The 8,948-nt window shown below is 47.3% G+C and overlaps 1 protein-coding gene across 2 annotated transcripts in view; it reads left to right on the top strand.

The window, feature by feature from the left end:
• Positions 1-5,459: 5,459 nt before the first annotated feature.
• Positions 5,460-8,948, top strand: part of lzts2a (leucine zipper, putative tumor suppressor 2a) — a 78,003-nt gene continuing 74,514 nt past the window's right edge. The window contains exon 1 of one of the 2 annotated variants that reach the window (XM_069900129.1): positions 5,460-5,548. The gene's annotated coding sequence lies outside the window, so the exon portion shown is untranslated. Of the gene's footprint in view, positions 5,549-6,341; positions 6,427-8,948 lie in introns of those variants that run through there. The other variant, XM_069900130.1, reaches the window with a different exon arrangement.

Genomic DNA, 8,948 nt, shown 5'->3' with positions numbered 1-8,948 from the left:
GGAACTGCTTCTCCCATGAAGTTGTGAATCTGTGGAATTTTCTGCCCAAGGAAACAGTAGAGGCTGCCTCATTAAATACATTTAAGACCGAGTTGGGTAGATTTTTGTATTGCAGATAAATGAAAGATTATGGGATAAAGGGCAGGTAAGTGGAACTGAGTCCACAACCAGATCAGCCAAGATCTTGTTGAATGGGGAGCAGATTCGACAGGCCAGTTGGACAACTTCCTCTCCTATTTCTTAAGTTCTTAGTACAGGAAAATGCAACTGATGTAGATCAGCCACGATATTGATGAATCGCAGGGTAGGCTTGAATGGATTCTTGTCTTTGCCAGAGCACACCTCCTGGCCACAGTTGGCCACAGTTGTCACTTCCTTGGACCCCAATTGTATGAGGACCTAAGGTTAGAATTCTATTAAGAATGGACCGTTCCCTGGATTACTTTCCCCCCCTTCTGGAAGCTTCTACACCCCCTCCACAGTTGATTGTGAGCACTGAGCTGGAGTGGGGAGTGTGTTGCCACAGGGAGGGGTGGGGACGTGAAAGGTCATTGACCTGCAGTATCAATCTACTTCTGTTTTTCCCAGTTGCGGTCAGACCTACTGAGCTTTTGCTGTGAGGAAAAGTGACATTGCTTTGATTAAGCACCGTGCATTTGTACCTTGGTCTCCTGCTCTTTTGAATTCCAGACACTTGAAATCAATGAAATTTTTGATCTCACAAGATATCCTCGGGCTCTGCTGTGGAGATGTGTCTGATAACAGCTGCAAAGGTCCAGTGCTATCAGCTGGATTCCACTCGCGAACTCGTTGAAGTACTGATTCTTGTAGGGGATTATATATTCATTTTGTGTGGGTGTGTATTCTCTATGGGTATGTATGTGAGTGTCTCATTCTGTGTGTGTGTGTGTGCATGTCTGCATGTCTCTGTGTGAATGTGCATCTGAGTATATGTGTCTGTTTGCATTTTATGTATACAGTATGTATACCCAAGATCGTGTTCTATGGCGAGCTCTCCACTGGCCACCGAGACAGAGGTGCACCAAAGAAGAGGTACAAGGACTGCTTAAAGAAATCTCTTGATGCCTGCCACATTGACCTCCACCAGTGGGCTGATCTTGCCTCCAACTGTGCATCTTGGTGCCTCACAGTTCGGCGGGCAGCAACCTCCTTTGAAGAAGACCGCAGAGCCCACCTCACTGACAAAAGACAAAGGAGGAAAAACCCAACACCCAACCCCAACCCACCAATTTTCCCTTGCAACCGCTGCAACCGTGCCTGCCTGTCCTGCATCAGACTTGTCAGTCACCAACGAGGCTGCAGCTGACGTGGACATACCCCTCCATAAATCTTCGTCCGCGAAGCCAAGCCAAAGATACAGTATGTGTTTATACTTGTATGAATGTGTGTGCGAGAGTATGTCTTTTTCCACTCTGCTGGGAAGAAGGCCACTCGGAACTGTTTGCTTTATTTTAGGTTAAAGAGTTTACAGTTGTACCTCGTGGATAAAGAAATGCTTCAACACACATTATCATATTGGCTCTTTGATTCAAATCCCTGGTCTGGTACTCAGTCTGTGGGATGGGGTCTGGAAAGACCTTGTCCTTTGTCTCCGTGTATGCCGCTGTCTCCTTTCTTCTCGGACACGGCAGTAATTTTGAGCTCTGATGTATTTTGCCCCACTGTTGGGCTGATGTTGGAGCTCTAGTCGTTGCCTTGGATGGAGTGCAACCCAATCTCCCAGTTGTTTGTCAGGAATCAGGCGAAAGGCCCAGGCCTGAAACGTTGATTACCCTCTTATGGAATCTGCGTGACCTGCAGAGTTTCTCCAGCACTTTGGTATAGTGCTTTCCAGAAACATTGCATTCCCTCAGGTGCTCAGGGGCAGGGAGTTCCAGGACTTAGCCCCATTGATAATGAAGTTCCGAAGATGTATTTCCAACTCAGTGTGGTGTAGACATGGAGGTGAGCTACAAGAAGTAGTGCCTCTGCTTCCCCTCGAGTTTGATGGCAGAGTTTATGGGTTTAGGAGGTGCTTTTGGGGTATTGTTGGGGAAACAACTGCAGTGCACTTTGCAGATCCAGTGAGCTGCTGGTGGAGAGTGGGAGTGTTTAGGGTGGTGGATGGGCTACCAAGTGGGTTGGATGCTGCTGAGCACCTTTTGAACTTTTCAAAGGAAAGGAATAATGAAAGACCCTTATTTCCTGGAACCCATCCAGTGCCTTTGAGTTGTGATGCATGTGATTTAACAGCCAGTTTGTGCACAGCAAGATCCCAACAATTGAGCGGCACGGTTAGCGTAGTGGTTACTGCAGCACGATTACAGCACTAGCCACATAACCACGACGCGGGTTCTAATACAGCACTGTCTGTAAAGTTTGTCAGTTCTCCCTGTGTCTGCATGGGTTTCCCCAGGTGCTCCGGTTTCCTCCCACCGTTCAAAGTATTAAGGGGTTGTAGGTTAATTGGTGTATTTTGGCAGCACCAGCTTGTGGGCTGGAAGGGCCTATTACTGGGCTCTAAGTCTCATTTTGAAAGATAAAATTCTTTTGGTCAGGGCCTCGAGCTCTTCTTTGAAACTCTCCCAACCCTTTATATCCGCTTGCGAGTCCAAGTAAGTCGTTTAACCAAGGTATCAAAGCCCCTCAGAATGCCCCACTGGGACGAGAGCAACTCGCCTCTAGTCTTTCTTATCGGGTTCTGACGGCGTGGGGTAGATGCGTAAATAAGGAAGTAGTGTCTGCTGAAGGAGGGGGGGAAGGGTCAGAGCTCCTCTGGGAACTAGGTGTTTTGTGGGTGATTTGAACAGGAGGGCAGTGCGGAAGGAGGGGGGGAAGGGTCAGAGCTCCTCTGGGAACTAGGTGTTTTGTGGGTGATTTGAACAGGAGGGCAGTGCGGAAGGAGGGGGGAAGGGTCAGAGCTCCTCTGGGAACTAGGTGTTTTGTGGGTGATTTGAACAGGAGGGCAGTGCGGAAGGAGGGGGGGAAGGGTCAGAGCTCCTCTGGGAACTAGGTGTTTTGTGGGTGATTTGAACAGGAGGGCAGTGCGGAAGGAGGGGGGGGAAGGGTCAGAGCTCCTCTGGGAACTAGGTGTTTTGTGGGTGATTTGAACAGGAGGGCAGTGCGGAAGGAGGGGGGGAAGGTTCAGAGCTCCTCTGGGAACGAGGTGTTTTGTGGGTGATTTGAAGTCCAGATCTTCAAACAGTCTTCTCCTCAATCACCTCGCAGAAGTCATGGCAAGTTTCATCTTTGGTAACTAATTGGAAAGTGAGAAACAGCCCCCATTTCTTGAGGTTAAATACTAAAGTCTGCAGACACCATGATTGAAATAAAAACACAATGCTGAAAAAACTTAGTAGGTCAAACAGTGTACGTTATATAGCAAAAATGTACCAAAGATAAAGATACAAAATCAACATTTCGGGCTTGAGTCCTTCATCAAGGTAATGGAGAAATGGAAGGCAGTGACAAAGGCAAGGACTGGTCATGGGCAGTCACAATGGATTTGTGCAGAAGCCCTGCCTCACAAATTAGATTGAGATTTTAAAACTCAAAATTAAGAACATTGACCAAAGCACCATGGTAGATGTTTCCTATGTGGACTTAGTAAGGAATTTAACAAGGTCATGCATGATGGTCCAGAAGCATAAGGCACAAGCAGGCCAGGGTGAACTAGCAAATTGGATGCAAAATCAGCTTGGTGAGAGAGAGTGGATGGTATTGATGGATGGATGGATGCTTTACTATCGGTTGATTTTCTGTAGTCAGTAGCGTAGTGCTGGGACTTTGTTGGTGTAGTTATTGAGAATGTGAGGTTAGTAAGTTTGAAAATGGCTTGAAAATTAGTGGTCTTGTGGAGTGCAAGGGAGGTTGGCTAAGACAGTCATTTTCAAACTTTTTGTTTTTGGCTATGGTAACTTTAGAACTCTGCTTCCCCCTTCCCAGTGAAGCAAATTTAGTTGATTTCTTGTGTTCTTCTCTCCTACTGACGTCATGAAAAAAAACATACTTTTAAAAATTATTTCAGTCTGTGCCCCTCACCCCCCTTTAAATGTGGAGTGGCCTCCAGGGGTAGCCATATGGCCCCTGTTGAGAATGGCTGGTCCGAACCAACCACCCAATATGGATCGTAAGGATGCAGACCTAATGCATGAAAATTGGATTAGCATTTTAAATAAAGTTTAGTAAGAATAAATTAACTTTAATTTTAACCATCAAATTTCATCAGCTCTGTTTGCGAAGGCATTCGGGTATCTTGTCTGGCATTTGAAGCCACACTCTCTGACTGGGAGAGGTATGAAGCAATTGATGTGGTTGATACAGAAGTATTAACCTTCCCCTCCTATTGGTTGGCATTGGAATCTTCATGAAAACCTGTGTAAACCCCTATATAAATGCAAGTCTTTGTAAGTGTGAGGGAAGATCTCTCATTGTTGTTCACTATCCAGTGAAGACACATTTTGTATTCTTTTACGATATAAAATGGGCTCTTTGGCCCATCAAGTCCATCCATGTTAGTTCTCAGCACGTTCCCATCAGCTGTAGCTATTCTCTCACACGCTCATTAATACATTCTGATTCTTGGCTCCAAAACCATGCGGGGTTGGGTGGAATTGAATGGCACTGCTTTCATGGATCAGAAGGGTCTTCTACTTAAGTCTTCCACTTAAACTCATCAAAGAACTTAGAGCAGTACAGCAGAGGAACAGGCCCTTCAGCCCACCATTCCTATGCTGAATGCTATGCCCAAATTAATATAAAACTGCTGCTTGCACATGATACACCCCCCCCCCCCCCCCCCCCAATGTTGTTAACACTTTCAAGTGGTTAAAATAATTCTGGAGCATTCTTGTGGGATTGGGGTGAAAGTGAGATCCTTCCAAATTGAACAGCCCAAATCTCTCTCTGGACAGCTAACAGCATGGAGACAAAAAGAGACCTCTGCCATTAGGGTGGGGGTAGGGAAATTTACCATGCCTTTGTTCTGCAGAGGTTTGGAATTTTCATTTAATAAAGACGTTGCTGAGAGTTTATTGTCATACACACGAGTACAATGGACAAATGCACTGAAATTCTTGCAGCTGGATTAACTCAGCAAAAAAAAATCAAAATCTAATAAATTAGGGAAAATGACCATAACTATAAATGGAGAAATAAATATTTAGATTTGGGAGGGAGGGAGGAGGGTGGGAAATGGACTTGTGATTAAACTCTCCCTCGTGAAAACAATTGAGCCCGGGGGCAAATGATAGGATCTGTCAGCTTTAAGAGGGCTGCATTTGCGCTGAACTGGGGTGGAAGAGGAGACTGGGCTGATCGTGTGGTTGGACACTCTCATGCGAGAGGCGGGCGTTGCATTGACAGCTCGGATGGGGCCGGACACCACAGTTCAACCTCGCTTTTCAGAGTGCGTGCATGAGAGAGAGAGAGAGAGAGAGGGAGGGAGGGAGCTGCAGCGAGGACCTGCCCCGCCGTTGGAAGGAGGCAGCCAGCGATCTGAGCCCAGGCTTGCGGGCAAGCAACGGGACCATGGAGGCGACCGCGAACGGTGAGAGACCCCGCTGGGTGGAGGGAGTGGTGGGGTGGGGTGGGGTGGGGTGGGGGGGGGAACAACTTGCAAAACTCACTTCATTGCAAAGGGAAATCTGACTGCATGCAGCACTTTCTGAGCAGAGTGGGTTCAAATCTCTCGCTCGGCTGGTGGGGCTGCCTTTGACTCCGCTCTCTCTTCCCCCCCCCGCCGCGGGTGCAGAGAAGACGGGCTCCTGCAGGAGGGATGTGATGGAGAGGGGGCTCTCTCGCCTCGTCCCTTCCACTTAGTGTGCGAGGAGCCTGTCCCGTCCCCTTGCCCGGACGGATTCCCCACCAGCCCGAGTCGCGGAGAGTCTGCTCGCCTGGCCCGCGTCCACGGCAGCGAGGGGTGGTGGGATGGGGGGGGGGGGGGCACAGAAGTCTCTCGCAGTTGGTTTCCATCCTCCTTGGCAAAGTCGGACGGCGGTCAGTGCGAGGGAGACATGAAGGGATCAGGATCAAGCTTGCATCCCGAGTGTTGGATGTCCAGGTCCCACCGCAGGAGCCAGGGAATATAAAGGCAGCTCGGAGGACAAGTCTCTTCCTTGGAGGACTTGAAGCTGCTGAAGAGGCGATGGCCTTGGGGTCAGCTGTCTATTGCCAACAAACCGGTTGAGTGGTAAGTGCAGGTGACTAGTGGCTTTCCACAGGGGTCTGTTATGGGGCCAACCACCTCCCCCCCCCCCACCCCCCAGCTCTTTGTGATTTTTATAAATGACCTGGACAAAGGAGTAGAGGCCAGTAAGTTTGCAGATGGCACGAAAGTTGCAGGGTTGCATCGAATGCCGTGGTGTTGGTAGGATATCGACAGGATGCCAAGTTGGGCGGAAATGTGGCAGATGGAGTTCAATCCAGGTAAGTGTGAGGTGACGCATTTTAGTAGATCAAACTTAAAGGTAGAGGACAGGGTTAATGTTAAGACACTTAATAGTGTGGAAGAACAGGGGATCTTGGGGTCCAAATCCAGGGACTCTCAAGGTTACTGCACTGGTCGACAGGGGCTGTCAGGAAGGTCTATGGTCTGCATTACTTGGGGATTGTGTTCAGGAGTCGTGAGGTAATGCTGCAACTCTGTCGATCTTTGGCGAGACCACACTTGGAACATTGTGTTCAGCTTCTGGTCACCACATTAGAGGAAGGATGTGGAAGGTATGGAGAGGGTGCAGAGGAGATTGACCAGGATGTTGCTTGGATTGGAAAATATGAGGCAAGGTTAGCAGAGCTGGGACTTTTTGTCTTTAGAGTGAAGAAGGATGAGAGGTGACTTAATAGAGGTCTACAAGATTATGAAAGGCATAGATAAGGTAAGCAGTGGACACCTTTTACCCAGGGCAGGAATAGCAAACACCAGAGGCTATCTAATCAAAGTGAAGAGTGGAAAATTTAGGGGAGACATCAGTGTTTTTTTTTTATATAGAGTTGTGCGTGCCTGGAATGGCTTGCCAGGTGCAGTGTTAGAGGCGGGGGCAGTGAAGCATTTAAGAGACTTTTAGGCATATGATTGAAAGAAAAATAGAGGGTTATAATTTTGGAGGTTTTTTTTCGTAGGGTCAGCACAACATTGTGGGCCAAAGGGCCTGCACTGTGCTGTAATGTTCGATGCTCCGCATTCCAACCCCCAACCTTGACTGAGCATCTCTCTATGGATGCTGACTGAGCCGCTGAGTCCCTGCAGCTTCTCATTGTTTCAGGATTCCAGAATCTGCCGGTTTTTTTTTGTGTTTAAAACACCTGGCCTGCTGCACTGATACCAGGTGGATGCAATAGTCTAAGGCGGCCTAAGTATCATCTCAAATTCGGTCAGAAGTCAAAGTTCAAATTTTGTCAGAGTACATAAATGGTATCACATATAACCCTGAAATTCTTTTTCCTGTGGGCCAGGCAGAATTTCGACTTGATGGTTGTATAAACTGTACCTTTCCAAGATGCAGTAAAACCCCTAGTATCCAACACCTATGGGGATTGGTAGATGCTGGATTGGTAGATGCTGGATCGGTGTCTGTCCCAGTTGCTTGAGATTGCGTGTGGCATGATTGTTGAACTAATGGCGAGGTGCGCCAATTTTAAACTTCTGTATTTTTTTATCTATTCATTTTCCTCAATTTTATTTTACCAGTTGCTTGAGGCTGCTGGTTGCTTGAATTCTGGATAACAGGGGTTTTACTGTAATTCAGAATGTTTAAACAGTGCTGACCTTGCCAGCATTATCCACATCTTGGGAATTAACCCAAAATTGTAATGGAGTCTACTGGATCTTTTAGCCTGTATCTGAGTTTCGGGAAGTCTATTCCCAGAGTTCACAATTAACATTGCACATATATCTTTCACGCTGTACCTGCAGTGAAATGTGATTGAAACAAAATGTCTTTTATTTGGGATTTCCAGCAACTGCTATTCTTTTTCCTTTAATTTTCAAGCACATCACTCTTTAACTGTGACCACAGCACTCCCACCTATGACCTCTTGCCTGTGACCTTGTGCTCTTAGAATTGGAGCTGTGGATTTCATTGGTAATACTAATCCATGTGGGTTTGTTACTGAATCTCCATTGTATTGGGTTGTGGGAGCAAGGCCATTCAGGAAGAATATTCCATTAAACATGAAAATCTGCGGACACTGTGATTGTCGTTCACACAAAAATGCCTCGTGCACTGTCAAACTGAGGACTCCTGCAATACCCAGTATTGCGTCTGGGCACTCTATCCGGATGGCATTAATATCGACCTGTGGTTTCTGCTAGGCCCCTCCCCTGTATCCCTCTGTCTCCTTCTTTCCAGCTCGCCACCCCCTTCCCTCTCCTTTCACTTCCCAGCTTTTTTCTCTTGTGCCCTCCTATATCTATGCATGACCACTTACCTGTGGGTCTGTGCTCCTCCCCCTGCCCCTCCACCCCCACCGCTTTATTCAGGCACCTGCCTGCTTTTTGCTCTTACCTTGATGAAGGGCTCTGGCCTGAAACATTGGTTATGTGTCTTTGTAACCATAAAGAATACTATGTGACCTGCTGTGCTTTTCCAGCACTTTTGTGCATGAAAACACCACTCTCATTCCTGATTTGGGATCTTGACCCGAAACGTTGTCCATCCCTTTTCCTTCACAGAGGCTGCCTGTCTTGCTGAGTTTGGCGTTTTGTTTCGCCCCGGATTCCAGCCCCTGCAATATCCAAGAATAGGTTGGATTTATGTGCTGCATTTGATGCCGGGAAATGTGTGCAGAAGCAGAATTAAATAAAAAATGATGCCGGGTAACATCTGGAGATACTAAAGAAAGTGTTCAGACGCTTCATTGAGTAGCTTTTAAAGAATGTTTCTGAGGATGGAGCATGGGACTGGGAGGTTTAAAAGAGGGGAATCCACAGCTTGATAGCTTCTAGTTGT

The sequence above is a fragment of the Narcine bancroftii genome, chromosome 10, assembly GCF_036971445.1.
Source record: "Narcine bancroftii isolate sNarBan1 chromosome 10, sNarBan1.hap1, whole genome shotgun sequence".
In the NCBI taxonomy this organism is placed as follows: Eukaryota; Metazoa; Chordata; class Chondrichthyes; order Torpediniformes; family Narcinidae; genus Narcine; species Narcine bancroftii.
The sequence above is the reverse complement of the archived record's forward strand: the minus strand, read 5'-3'. Positions and strand labels throughout refer to the sequence as shown.